Below are 15,420 nucleotides of genomic sequence, written 5' to 3' on the forward strand. Positions count from 1 at the left end.
TTTCCCCTCCTTGTAGGTTTTCAGGATAAATTATACTTTAATTGTAAAGTCTTAATCTATTGCTATTTAGAATATCATATTCTGAGAGCCACCTAGGTTATGTGGTGGATAGAAATTTAGGCCTGGGATCAGGAAGCCTCATCTTCCTTACTGTGTGACCCTGGATAAGTCACTTAATCCTATTTGACTCAATTTATTCATCTGTAAAATGATCTGGAAGACAGAGCAAACCATTGCAGTCATTTCCCCAAGAAAATCCCAATTGGGGTCATGATGAGTAAGACACAAGTGAAAAAATAAGGAATTCTAAAAGTCTCTTCTTTTACAATAGTTGATGTCAAGTATTTTTGTGATCCTAATAGTGATTTATTGATAATTGAATGCTTTCCTCTTCTGATTATGTGTGGTATTTATAATTTTGGCAATGATATTCTTGGGGGGGGTTAGTTTTCACTTTGCTTGCTGGTTCTAATAGAGATAATTTTGCTACATCTTGAAACTGAGCATGCAGGTTCTTTGTTTATGGTTTTCAGGAAGTGAAACAATTCTTAAATTATCTCATGTCAGATTTTCAAGTCTGCTGTTTTTGATATAGATACCCAATATGTTCTAATTTTCCCAGTCTTTAAATTTTGTACTATTGTGTCTCATAGTATCTTTGGGTTACACTAGCTCCATCCTATTTTTCAGAGTTCACTACTTAAATAAGATTTGTCAAGTTCCAAGCTATTTATTCTTCTTCAAACTTTTTTCTTTAAGAGGTTTAATTTCATTTCTAATTTAATTTTGAGCTCTTGCTTGATTTCTTTCCATTACTCATGGAGAAACTGTGGCTAAGATTTTTTTCCTCTGAGATTCCACTTGTATTAGGAAAGAAATTAATTTAGAAAGTCAGTTGTCTTGACTTTTGTCTTGCCACTGGACTTAGATGACTTGGGAGGACAATTTTGTACAGCACTGGTTCACTTAAATAAATTTGCATGCAAGTCAAAACATCACCCTCATAATGTTATTGGTCCTTTTCAAGAATTAAAGACAACAGCAACAACAACTGTCGAGTTATTTTTCTTGATTTATCTCTTGGGCTTCTGAACTCAGTATTTTTTCAAGGTGTTTTTTCTTTGGGATTTTTAATTTAATAGTATTTTCCCCAATTTATTCTGAAGCTTTCTACATACATACATACATACATACACACACACACACACACATAATACATACATACATATCCAATCTCAGTCCTGGAGGTTGGAATTTTGTGCCAGGACCAAGCTTGCCCCTTTCCACACTTTTGATAGAGTGAGAAGACTTTGTCTGGTACTATCTCCTCTTTTGCCTAGGCATCATATCCATTTCTTCTACATGAAGTAGTGGGTATTAGGTGCTGTTCTCTGCCATAATCTTTGACTTCTTCCCCATTTCCTGGTGTCCCAACCAAGGTGTTAGTCCAGTGTCATGGAGATGCCCACTACTCTGGTGATTGCCCTGTTATCACATTGGCTTGAAACTTTTAAAGTAGGGGAAGCTATGTGGTGCAATGAATAGAGCACAGGCCCAGGGGTCAGGGGGACCTGAGTTCAAATCTGCCCTCAGACACTTAATAATTACCTAGCTGTGTGACCTTGGGCAAGTCACTTAATCCCACTGCTCTGTAACCCCCCCCAAAAAGAAACTTCTAAAGTGCCTCTAGGTATGATGCACTACCCAGCCCTGTCTCCCTTGTCAATAACTTGCTGGCTGATTCTATGCCTCTCTGCTGCTCCAGTAAACTAGGGCTGATTTCCCTCTGGTTTTGGTTTAGCTAGGTGGTTGAGCTAGCATTGACCTTGGAGTTAGGAGGATGGGAATTTGAATCTGGCCTCAGACACTTGACAATTGCTATTGATGTGACCTTGGATAAGTCACTTAACTCTGATTCTTTTGCATCTCCAGTCATCCTGATTCATATCTGACAACTGGACCCAGATGAGACTGGAGGTGAAAATGAGACTGGTAACTTTGCACAGCACCCCTTCCCTAAAAATCCAATTCATGTGCATTTCATGGCATCACCTCCCTAATGTCATCTTCAAGAACAAAGGGCAAACATCATCATCATCTGAGACGCATTCTGACTTATGCTTCCCTCACCAAATCTCCTCTCATCTTCTGCAGTTCTGGTGTAGATAGAGAAATAGCTAACTGGTATTTCTCTTTTATTCTCTTGATTATTGTTCCATAAAATGCCCTATATTAGAATATTACTAGGATATGAAACAACTGGAACCCTCTTGGAACTTTTATGCCTTCTTAACAAGTAGAAAATGGACAATGACTGGGGTCTAGGATTGAATATGAGAAAGATAATAGGCTGTATATAGCCTAGGAAACTCCAAAATTCTTTTTTTTAAATTTATTTTTATTAAAGATATTATTTGAGTTTTACAATTCCCCCATCTTACTTTCCTCCCCCTACCCCACCACTGAAAGCAATCTGTCAGTCTTTACTTTGTTTCCATATTGTACATTGATCCAAAGTGAGTGTGATGAGAGAGAAATCATATCCTTAAGGAAGAGACAAAAAGTCTAAGAGATAATAAGATCTGACAATAAGATATCTGTTTTTTTCTAAATTAAAGGGAATAGTCCTTAAACTTTGTTCAAACTCCATGGCTCTTTATCTGGATACAGATGGCACTCTCCTTTGCAGACAGCCCAAAATTGTTCCTGATTGTTGTACTGATAGAATGAGCGAGTCCTTCAAGGTTGAACATCACCCCCATATTGCTGTTAAGGGTATACAGTGTTTTTTCTGGTTCTGCTCATCTCACTCAGCATCACCTCATGCAAATCCCTCCAGGCTTCCCTGAAATCCCGTCCCTCCTGGTTTCTAATAGAACAATAGTGTTCCATAACATGCATATACCACAATTTGCTAAGCCAGTCTCCAATTGAAGGACATTTACTTGATTTCAATTCTTTGCCACCACAAACAGGGCTGCTATGAATATTTTAGTACCCTTTTTCATGATCTCTTCAGGGTATAGACCCAGTAGTGGTATTGCTAGGTCAAAGGATATGCTCATTTTTGTGGCCTTTTGGGCATAGTTCCAAATTTTTCTCCAGAAATGTTGGATGAGTTCACAGCTCCACCAATAGTGTAATAGTGTCTCATATTTCCCACAATCCTTCCAACAGTGATCATTATCCTTTCTGATCATATTGGCCAGTCTGAGAGGTGTGAGGTGGTACCTCAGAGAAGCTTTAATTTGCATTTCTATAATAATTAATGATTTAGAGCAATTTTTCATATGGCTATGGATTGCATCTGTAAATTGCCTTTGCATATCCTTTGACCATTTGTCAATTGGGGAATGGCTTTTTGTTTTAAAAATATGACTCAGTTCTCTCTGTATATTTTAGAAATGAGTCCTTTGTCAGAATCATTAGTTGTAAAGATTATTTCCTAGTTTACTACATTTCTTTTGATCTTGGTTACAGTGGTTTTATCTGTGCAAAAGCTTTTTAATTTAATGTAATCGAAATCATCTAGTTGATTTTTGGTGATGTTCTCCAACTCTTCCTTAGTCATAAACTGCTCCCCTTTCCATAGATCTGACAGGTAAACTAGTTCTTGATCTTCTAATTTGCTTATAGTATTGTTTTTTTATGTCTAAATCCTGTAACTATTTGGATCTTATCTTGGTAAAGGGTGCTAGGTGTTTGTCTAATCTAAGTTTCTTCCATACTAACTTCCAATTTTCCCAGCAGTTTTTATCAAAGAGAGAGTTTTTATTCCAATAGCTGGACCCTTTGGGTTTATCAAACAGCAGATTACTATAATTGTCTCCTGCTTTTGCACCTAGTCTATTCCACTGGTCCACCACTCTATTTCTTAGCCAATACCAAACAGTTTTGATGACTGATGCTTCATAATATAATTTTAGGTCAGGTAGGGCTAAGCCCCCTTCTTTTGCACTTTTTTTCATTAAGTTCCTGACAATTCTTGACTTTTTATTTCTCCATATGAATTTACTTACAATTTTTCCTAACTCATTAAAGTAATTTTTTGGAATTTTTATTGGTAGGGCACTAAACAGGTAGTTTAGTTTTGGTAGAATTGTCATTTTTATTATATTAGCTCCACCTACCCATGAGCAGTTGATATTTGCCCAGTTATTTAAATCTGATTTAATTTGCGTAAGAAGTGTTTTATAATTGTTTTCAAAAAGTTTCTGATTCTGTCTTGGCAAATAGACTCCCAGGTATTTTATACTGTCTGAGGTTACTTTGAATGGGATTTCTCTTCCTAGCTCTTCCTGCTGTATCTTGATATATATATATATATATACATATATGTATATATATACATATATATACATAATATATGTATATATATATTTATAGAAAAGTTGAGGATTTATGAGGGTTTATTTTATAACCTGCAACTTTGCTAAAATTACTAATTGTTTCCAGTAGTTTTTTTGGATGATTTCTTGGGATTCCCTAGGTAGACCATCATGTCATCTGTGAAGAGTGAGAGTTTTGTCTCTTCCTTCCCAATTCTAATTCCTTCAATTTCTTTTTCTTCTGTAATTGCTGAAGCTAACATTTCTAATACGATATTGAATAGTGGTGATAATGGGCACCCTTGTTTCGCTCCTGATCTTATTGGGAATGCCTCTAGCCTCTCCCCATTGAATATAATGCTTGTTGATGGTTTCAAATAGATACTGCTAATTATTCTAAGGAATGGTCCATTTATTCCTACACCCTTTAATGTTTTTAGTAGGAATGGATACTGTATTTTGTAAAAAGCTTTTTCAGCATCTATTGATATGATCATATAATTTCTGATAGGTTTGTTGTTGATATAATTGAGTATTCTAACAGTTTTCCTAATATTGAACCAACCCTGCATTCCTGGGATAAATCTTACTTGATCATAATGTATTATCATAGTGATAACTTGTTGTAATTGTTTTTTTATTTTTTATTTTAATTTTATTTTTTTTCTGTCTGTCTTTTTATTCCCACATAGTACTAAGTTTGTAACACATACTGGTCTGGACCACAAAGGGCCAGTAGAAGGATGGCAGAGACTTCAGGGAATGTATCAGTAGTCTTCAAAATATTAGCAGCAGTCTTAGTGCAAAATGCATGAAGGATGTTGACTGTGGGTAGAAGCTGTAGTGGAATGATCAGCTTTCCATGGCAAGGAAGGAATCAATAGAGTAAAAGAGAATTTGGTACCATTAGGAAGGAGATGAAAGGATAAGTAGATATTCTCTAGTATTTCTTATTTTTCTACCACAACCTCAGGGCAGAAAACTAAATGGCTCAAGTAAGAAGGCAAAGTTGGCCACTGAATGGAATTCAAAGCAGACAGCAGGAAAAAGAAGCCAGGTGGCCTGTGGATCAAAAAGTGTTCTTAGATGGTGGCTGCATGCTTTCCACAAGAAGACAGAGAAGTTGCTCCAACTTCTCAGCAGCAAGGCGCCCAGCCAACAGTACCTCTTCATGATTGGCTTTCTCCTGGCTTTCATAGTCCAATACTGATTTGTTCGTGATAAGGGAAAATCCAAAAACTCGAAGGCCACAATGCCTGGCCACAATCACCTCTGGCACTGTGCTCATGCCAACAGCATTAGCTCCTAGTCTCTGCAGAAACCAACATTCTGCAATGGTTTCAAAGTTAGGCCCTCCCACCATAACATAGATTCCTTTCTGCAGTGGTCATTCCTGGTTCATTTGCCTCCATATGAAATGGGCACCCTGTCTCAGAACCCAGTCATAGGCATCAGACATAGGAGGAAACCTTTCTCCAAACCTTTCATCATTGGGCCCTCTGAGTGGATTATTGCCACTGAGGCCTGCCAGGAAGATATGATCTCGGATCAGCATAACATCCCCAACTTCATAATCAGGGTTCAGCCCACCAGCAGCACTGGTGACAATTAAGGTGTGTATATTCATTAGTCGGAAAACCCTCACAGGGAATGCTACCTTCCAGAGAGGGTAACCTTCATATGAATGGAATCAGCCCTGCATCATCACACAGCATTTGTCATTTAAATATCCAAACACCAGTCGTCCTGCACCTCCTGGTACTGTGCTTTGAGGGAAGTTGGGTATGTCACTGTAATCAAAGGCCTGGGGTTGGTTCAATCTCTCTCTGTCAAGGCTCCCAATCCAGAACCACAGATCACTGCAATTTCCAGTTGATGTTTAGTACGGGATAACAGCCAATCTGCAGTTTTCTTATAATCCTCATACTTGAATTCATTCTCCATGGCTCCCTTGTGGTATTCTCCTTCCTCTGCCTAGGTCTACTCTTCACTGCTCTCCTCAGCTAGGCAGTGCTGCGAATGCCCCAGTCAGCAAGGGCTTCTGTAATTGTTTTGCTAAGATTTTATTTAAGATTTTTGCATCTATATTCATCAGGGAGATAGGTCTATAATTTTCTTTCTCTGTTTTAACTCTTTCTGGTTTAGGTAATAGCACCATATTGGTTTCATAGAAAGAGTTAGGCAGAATTCCATCATTCCCTATTTTTCCAAAGAGTTTATATGGAATTGGAACCAATTGTTCCTTAAATGTTTGGTAGAATTCACTTGTGAATCCATCAGGCCCTGGAGATTTCTTCTTAGGGAGTTCAATGATGGTTTGTTGAATTTCTTTTTCTGAGATAGGGTTGTTTAAGTATTTAATCTCTTCTTCATTTAACCTGGGCAACTTATATTTTTGTAAATATTCATCCATTTCACTTAGATTATCAAATTTATTGGCATAGAGTTGGGCAAAATAATTTGGAATTATTAACTTTAATTTCCTCCTCATTGGTGGTGAGTTCAACTTTGCAAAATTCTTTTTTAACAATTTCATATGCTTCTCTGGATAAGACAACTAGGAGACACAATAGATAAAGTGCCAGGTGTGAAGTCATGAAGAGTCATTTTCCTGAGTTCAAATCTGGCCTCAGTTAGCTTACTAGCTATGGGACTCTGGGCAATTCACTTAAATACTTTTGCTTCAGTTTTCCATCTGTAAAATAAGATGGAGAAGGAAATGGTAAATCCAGTATTTTTGCCAAGAAAATCTTAAATGGGATCATGAAGTCAGACACAACTTGAATGACTGAACAATAATAGTAAAAATGAAGGTTAGTAGAATGCAAGTATGTATAAACAAAGATTTATAAAGGAAAACATAATGTCATCAAAGAAAAAAATGAAAATAGAGTGAAAAAAGATGGACAATGATGAAAGAAAAGGCCCCCCAAAATGTTTGGAGAAATTTCCAAGGTGAGCTTTTGACAAATGTGCAAGTGTGGTACATTACAGCAGTGGTGTCACATTCCTATAGAAATACATCCCTGTGGGGTTGCTGACTTTATTTTGTTATATTTTCCCAATGACATTTTAATCTGATTTAAGCACATACATGACACCTCTGCTATACAGGATAGGTAAGCAAGAGTCAAGTCAAAATTCATGAGATCATGGATTTACTTAAGTATTTGTTGAGAGAATTAAGAAAATGGGTAAAATTGCAGAGAAGTGATTTAAGCTTGAAATAAAGACAATCTGAGATGAGTACATTCTTGAGGAAATTTGTTAGAGGAGTTGAAGATGGATCGATTACTTTCTGTCCCAAGTATATTTCAGGTAGCATTGGTATCCTAGACCAAGGAAATCATTATGTAACAACACAATTCTGAGTTAACATTTCAGAAGTTATTGAGTAAGCTGCCATTTCATTTCCTTCTAAACCATTCCCTTCATTCCTGGAGCTAAATAAAGGAATTTCCTCCTTTCTGTCATTATCTTATTCTTTTCTCAGTAAGAATGGGGAGAGATCATAATACGTACATGACTAGTTATTGGTCTTTAGCAGATTTCACCAAGAAAAGTTTTTTGTTCTTAATCTTATCTATTTTTCCAAGGGGATTTCCCCCCAAATGTCTGGAAAGGGTTTTTAAAAAATCTTTTCAGAGTTTTTCGACATTCATCTCTATGCATATTTAAAAGTTACATAATTTTCTTCTACCTTCCCTTCCCACCTCCCTCTCCACGTGGTGCAGTCTAATGTATATTGCATAAGTACACTTGTATTTCGCATGTTTACATATTAGTCATTTTATGTTTGAGGAATTAGGACCTAGGGAAAAGAAAGAAAACCATGGGATAAGAATGAAAAACAAAAGAGAAATTTTTATAAAGTGAATGTAGTGTTCATTCATATTTTGAAGTGCTTTTTTTTGTTTAATTTCTTCATCTGGATGTGAATAAGATTGTCTATAATAGGTCTCCCAGGGTTGTCCTAGCTCTCTGAACTGCTGAGAGGAACCGAATCCATCAAAGTTGATCAACTCACAATGTTGTTGTTAATGTGTGAAATGTTCTCTTGGTTCTGTTCCCTTCACTCAGCATCAATTCATGTAATTCTTTCCATGCTTCTTTAGGGTATGACTATGCATGGTTTCTTAAAGAACAATAGTACTCTTTAACATTCATATACCATAACTCGTTCAGCCATTACCCAATCGATGGGCATTCCCTCAATTTCCAATTCTTTGCCATTGCTAAAATATTTTGGAACATGTAGGACTTTTCCCATTTTAAAAATCATTTCTTCTGGGTATAGGGTCAGTATTGATACTACTGGGTCAAAGGGTATTATTAATTTTATTGCTCTTTGGGCATAGTTCCATATTGCTCTCCAGAATGGTTGGTTGGATTAGTCCACAACTTCACTAACAATGTATTAATGTCCCAAGCCTCCTGCAACTTCTTCAACATTATTTTCCCTTTTTTGTCATCTTAGGCAATCTGATAGATGTGAGGTGGTACCTCATAGTTGTTTTAATTTGCATTTCTCTAATGAGTAAGGATTTGGAGCATTTTTTCATATGATTATATATAGATTTAATTTCATTTGAAAATGGTCTGTTCATATCTTTTGACCATTTATCAATTGGGGAATGACTCATAACCTAATAAATCTGATTCAATTCTCTATATGTTTTAGAAATGAGACTTTTATCAGAGCCCCTAGTTATGAAAATTGTTTCCCAGCTTTGTTTCCTTTCTTGGCAGCATTGGTTTTATTAGTGCAAAAGTTTTTTAATTTAATAAACAAAAATCATCCATTTTGCAATTTATAATGTACTCTATTTCTTCTTTGGTCATAAATGTCTCCCCTTTTCATAGATCTGTGAGATAGGCTTGATCTGTTAACTGGCCCACCCTTTATGTCTAAATTTTGTACCCATTTTTAGCTTATTTTGGTATAGGGGAGATGTGGCTCTATGCTTAGTTTTTGCCATACTGTTTTCCAGTTTTCTGTACAATTTTTGTTGAATAGTGCATTCCTATCACAGAAGCTTTTGATTTGTCAAAACAATAGATTACTATAGTCATTTAAAACTATTTGTTTTGTTCCTGTTCTATTCCACTTGTCCATTACTCTATTTCTTTTTTTAATGAAAGATTTTATTTATTTTGAGTTTTACAAATTTACCCTTATTTTTGCTTCCCTCCCCCTACCCCCCACAGAAGGCACTAAAATATTCCTGTTCAAGAGCAAACACAACACCCCTCCCCCACAAAAATATAGAACCCCATGAGAAAAACTACAAAAGAAAGAGAAAAAATGTGTTTCAGTCTGTGTTTAGATACCATCATCTTTGTCTTGGGTGGATCACACTCTTTATCATAAGTCCATTACAGAAGTTACTTCCCTATTTTTCCACATTTGCTGTTGCTGATTGTAATTACCTCCATCCATTCCTCGCCACTACCATATATTAATTTTTCTCTTTCCTTTCACTCTGTCCCTCTTCTAAAATGTGCTGTAGGACACCTGGATCACCGGCCCACATACCACCCCAGAGACTCAGCAACCACCCGGCCCCATAGTCTTAGACAGGTCATCCAATCCCAGCACCTTGCAAAAAAGTAAAAAAGAAAGTGTGTTTATATCTGACTATTCTCTCCTACAATCACCTTCTCCTCTATCACCCATACCCCCCCCTTCCCCCTGTTCCCCTTCTCTCCTTTTTACTCTAGATGTCTATAGCCTGTTGAGTATGTATGCTGTGTCCTCTCTGAGCCATTTCTGATGAGAGTGAAAGTTCTCTCATTCCTCCTCACCTTCTCCCCTTCCATATCATTGAAAAAGCTCATTGTAAAAAAATATATCTTGTATTTGAAATATCTTAGCCAATTCCACCTCTCCTTTCTCTTACTCCCAGTACATTTCCCTTTTAGCCATTGACTCCATTTTTACAATATATTAAATATTAATACATATCTTCAAATTCAGTTCTCCTGTGCTTCATCTATAAAAGCTCCTTCTACTTGCTCTATTAAATGAGAAAGTTCATATGAGTATTATCAGTGTCATTTTTCTATGCAGTAATATATGCAGTTCATCATCATTAAGTCCCTCATAATTTACCCTTCTCCTCCACTCTCTATGCTTCACCTGAGTCCTGTACTTGAAGGTCAAACTTTCTGTTCAGCTCTGGTCATTTTAACTGGAATATGTGAAATTTTCCTGTTTCACTGAAAGTCCATCTTTTTTCCCCTGGAAGAGGATGTTCAGTTTTGCTGGGGAGTTGATTCTCAGTTGCATTCCAAGCTCTTTTGCCTTCTGGAATATTATATTCCAAGCCCCATGAGCCCTTAATGTGGTTGCTGCAAAGTCCTATGTGATCCTGACCACAGCTCCACAATATATTTTTTTAAATTTTTATTAAAGATATTATTTGAGTTTTACAGTTTCCCCCCAATCTTGCTTCCCTCCCCCCACCCCCACCCCACAGATAGCACTCCATCAGTCTTTACTTTGTTTCCATGTTGTACCTCGATCCAAATTGGGTGTGATGAGAGAGAAATCATATCCTTAAAGAGAACAGAATTCTCAGAGGTAACCAGATCAAATCATAAGACATCTGGGTTTTTTTTTTCTGAATTAAAGGGAATAGTCCTTGTACTTTGTTCATACTCCACAGCTCCTTATCTGGATACAGATGGTACTCTCCTTTGCAGACAGCCAAAAATTGTTCCCAATTGTTGCGCTGATGGAATGAGCAAGTCCTTCAAGGTTGAACATCACTCCCATGTTGCTGTTAGGGTGTACAGTGTTTTTCTGGTTCTGCTCATCTCACTCAGCATCAGTTCATGCAAATCCCTCCAGGTTTCCCTGAAATCCCATCCCTCCTGGTTTCTAATAGAACAATAGTGTTCCATGACATACATATACCACAGTTTGAGGTTATTCAGTTTCCAATTTGCTCTGGGTCTATATTTCATTGGCCCAGTATTGCATATGACTTTTATTGCATTGTGATCTGAGAAAGATGTATTCACTATTTCTGCCTTTCTGCAGTTGATCATTAGGTTTTTATGTCCTAGGACATGGTCAATTTTTGTATAAATTCCATGTACTGCAGAGAAAAAGGTATATTCCTTCCTATCCCCATTCAGTTTCCTCCATAAGTCTACCATATCTAATTTTTCTAACAATCTATTTACCTCCCTAATTTCTTTCTTGTTTGTTTTATGATTTGATTTATCTAGATCTGATCGTGGGAGGTTGAGGTCTCCTACTAGTAGAGTTTTGCTGTCTATGTCTTCCTGTAATTCTTTAAGCTTCTCCTCTAAGAATTTGGGTGCTGTCTCACTGGGTGCATATATATTCAATATTGAAATGACTTTATTGTCTATGGTACCTTTTAGAAGGATAAAGTTTCCTTCCTTATCTCTTTTAACGCTATCTATTTTTGCTGCTGCTTTGTCTGAGATAAGGATTGCTACCCCTGCTTTTTTTATTTCAGCTGAAGCAAAATATATTTTGCTCCAACCTTTTACCTTTACTCTATATGTATCTCTCTGCTTCAAATGAGTTTCTTGTAAGCAGCATATTGTAGGATTCTGGTTTTTAATCCACTCTGCTATTTGCTTACGTTTTAAGGGAGAGTTCATCACATTCACATTCAAGGTTATGATTACTAATTCTTTATTGCCCTCTGTGCTATCTTCCCTTTGTTTGTATTTTTCCCCCTTTCCCCCCTTTATCCATATTCCCCAGTGTTTTGTTTTTGAATACCACCCCCTTCAGTGTGTTTTCCCTCCTATATCACACCCTCCCCTTTCTTTCCCCTTTCCCTGTTCCCTTCCCTTCCTTTTGTTATTTCCCCTTATTTCCTCCACTCCCCTTCCCTTTCTCTGTCCCCCTCCTCCCCTTTTCCCCTTTTACTTCTTGAAAGGTTAGATGTTTTATAAGTTAACTGAGTATGTGTAGGTTGACTTTAAGCCAAGTCTGATGAGAAGAAGATTCAGGTGTTTCTCCTCTACTCCCTTCTTCCCCTCTATTACCATAAGTTTTTTGTACCTCTTAGTGTAATGAGATTTGTCCCATTCAATCCCCTCCCTCCTCCCGTCTCTTTCCTCACCCCCTTTTTAGGGAGGTAGTGTATTTTATTTTTAGATCATTCTATCTAAGTCATAGAAAATTCTGAGTGTCTGTCCCTTCTAGTTCAGTATATTCTGTTGAATAGAGTCCAAATTCCTGAGAGTTATTAGAGTCTTTCTCCCCGGGGGAGTTAAAGTCAGTTATATCCCATTAGATAGCAGTCTCATGGATAGGTCATGGATGTCCATCATTTCTGGCTAGGTATATTCTCTCTGTTAGAGTTACATTTCTCAGGATTTATGAGAGTCTCTACCCCCCCCCCCACATGCTGGGATATAGCCAGTTTCAACTTGCTGGATTGCATTTTTTTCCTTTTACTGTCCCCCCCTTTTTTTTTTACCTTTTCATGTGTCTCTTGAACCTCCTGTTTGATATCCAAATTTTCTGTTTAGCTCTGGTCTTTTCATCGGAAATTTTTGGAATTCTTCCATTTCATTAAATGTCCATCTTTTTCCCTGGAAGAGAAGGCTCAGCTTTGCAGGAAAGTAGATTCTTGGCTGCATTCCAAGCTCCCGTGCTCTTCGAAATATCTCATTCCAGACCCTTCGATCCCTTAAAGTTGATGCAGCCAGGTCCTGCGTGATCCTTACTGTGGCTCCTTGATATTTAAATTGTTTCTTTCTTGGCTGCTTGCAGGATTTTCTCTTTTATCTGATAGTTCTGAAGTTTGGCCACAACATTACTTGGTGTTTTCCTTTTAGGATCTTTTTCTGGTGGGGATCGATGTACTTTTTCAATAACTACTTTGCCCTCTGATTCCATGATGTCAGGGCAGTTTTACATCACTAGATCCTGTAATATTAAGTCCAGGCTTTTTTTCTCTTCAATGTTTTCAGGAAGTCCTATAATTTTCAGGTTTCACCTCGATCTATTCTCGAGGTCAGTGGTTTTGTTGATGAGGTATTTCACATTTGCTTCTATTTTTTTCTATTTTTTGATTTTGTTTAACTGACTCTTGCTGTCTCGTGAAGTCATTAGTTTCTGTAGACTCCATTATTTTTTGGGGGGAGGAGTTTTCTTCATTAACCTTTTCTAATTGGTCAATTCTACTTTTGAAAGAGCTTTCCATTTGACCAGTTGAGGTTTTGAGAGAATTAATTTCTTTTTGCATTTGCTCATTTGAGGATCTGAGAGAATTGTTCTCATTTTGTAATTGTCCAATTCTACTTTCTAAGGTTTTATTTTCTTGTTGCAAGGTATTAATTGTCTCCCCCAAATTTTCCAGTTGATTTTTAAACTCCTTCCTTATTTCTTCAAGGAAGTCTTTAAGTGCTGGAGACCAGATTGTATTCTCCTCAGATGTTCCAGGTCTCTCTGGGTTGGGGTCTTTCACTTCCAGGAATTTTTCTATGGATCCATCTTTCCACTGACCCTTCTTCATTATGCTAAGACCTTGAGTTGGGTGGGGCTGGTTCACCTGGGCTTGGGATCTCTAAAGGCTTTACTGAATGCAGTTTCTCTGCCTGGCCAGTAGGAGGTGCTGGTTGCCCTCTCTGGGGTGTCTGTGACCTTGGTTGTGAGGCCTTCTCCCTTTGCTTGAGGGAGGGAATTGGAGCTATTGAATTCTTTTGCCTTCAATCAATGGTGGGCTTTACCCTGGCCTGAGGTGATTCCTCAGCTGGGTTGGTTCTTTTGCTCACACACCTGGGCCTGAGGCAGAAATAATTTGCATTTGTTTGGGAGGAGGCCTCAGTGCAATGGAGGTGTGGGCTCAGAGTTTCTCAGACCAGAGGAGCCCAGGGATGGTGTCTGCAGCTCTCCTGCACCAGACCTCTCCCCGCAGCCCCTTCCCCAAGCTCCAGGGGGACAGCACCAACACCAGTGCCTCTGCTTCCCTGCGGACTCAAGCCCCCTTCATCCAGCCCCACCGCTAATCCAGCAGGTCCGGCTCTCGGACCCTCAGACTCCCGGTTCCGATTCAGCTGTTGGTCTGGCAGATCTTCCCTGGGAGCTCAGACTCACCTGCCAGTACTCAGCCAAGGCTGCTACGGGAGACAAATCCTGAGGTAGATTGTCCTCTCCTGGCTTTTCTTTCTGGGTTTCCTGGTTTGGATTTCTTTTAAGAGGTTTGTTTCATGTGATAGATGGGGAAGAGAACAGGAGACTTTAGAACTGTGCCTGTCTTCTCTCCGCCATCTTGGCCGGAAGTCCTCAACCGCTCCACAATATTTGAATTGTATACTTCTGGCTGCTTGTAATATTTTCTCTCTGACTTGGGAGTTCTGGAACTTGGCTATAATATTTCTGGGGGTTGTGTTTTTTTGGATCTCTTTCCAGGGGAGATTGGTAGATTCTCTCAATTTCTATTTTTGCCCTCTGCTTCTAGGATATCAGGGCAATTTTCCTGTAGGAATTCTTTAAACATGAGGTCAAGGCTTTTTTCCTGATCATGACTTTCAGGTATCTCAATAATTTTAAAATTATCTTTCCTGAATCTGTTTTCCAGATCAGTTTTTTTTCAATGAGATGTTTCACATTTTCTTCTAATTTTTCATTCTTTTGGTGTTGTATCTTGACTTCTCATAAAGTCATCAGCTTTGTTTAGCTCCATTATACATCTCAAGGATTTGTTTTCCTCAGAGAGCTTTCTTATCTCCTTTTCCATCTGGCCAATTCTGCTTTTTAAAGCATTCTTCTCCTCAATGACTTTTTGAACTGTTTTATCCATTTGACCTAAACTGGTTTTTAATAGGTTATTTTCTTCAGCATTTTTTTGGATCTCTTTGACTAAGCTGCTGACTTCATTTTCATGTTTTTCTTGCATCTCTCTCATTGCTTTTCCCAATTTTTCTTCTATTGCCCTCACTTGATTTTCAAAATCTTTTTTGAGCTCTGTCATAGCCTGAACCCAACTTTCATTTTTCTTGGAATCTTTAGATGCAGAAACTTGGACTTCCTCATCTTCAGATTGAGTATTTTAATCCTCCTTGGGAATCACAGACAAAGTATTTGTCAATGTGT

General features: G+C 37.9%; 1 protein-coding gene and 1 pseudogene across 8 annotated transcripts in view; one reads left to right on the top strand and one right to left on the bottom strand.

Annotated features, from left to right (window-relative positions):
- Positions 1–15,420, top strand: part of ABCC12 (ATP binding cassette subfamily C member 12) — a 105,718-nt gene that overhangs the window by 71,814 nt on the left and 18,484 nt on the right. The gene's annotated exons all lie outside the window — the stretch shown is intronic.
- Positions 5,398–6,287, bottom strand: LOC141505515 (purine nucleoside phosphorylase pseudogene; annotated as a pseudogene).

Source organism: Macrotis lagotis, chromosome 1, assembly GCF_037893015.1.
Source record: "Macrotis lagotis isolate mMagLag1 chromosome 1, bilby.v1.9.chrom.fasta, whole genome shotgun sequence".
NCBI classification, from domain to species: Eukaryota; Metazoa; Chordata; class Mammalia; order Peramelemorphia; family Peramelidae; genus Macrotis; species Macrotis lagotis.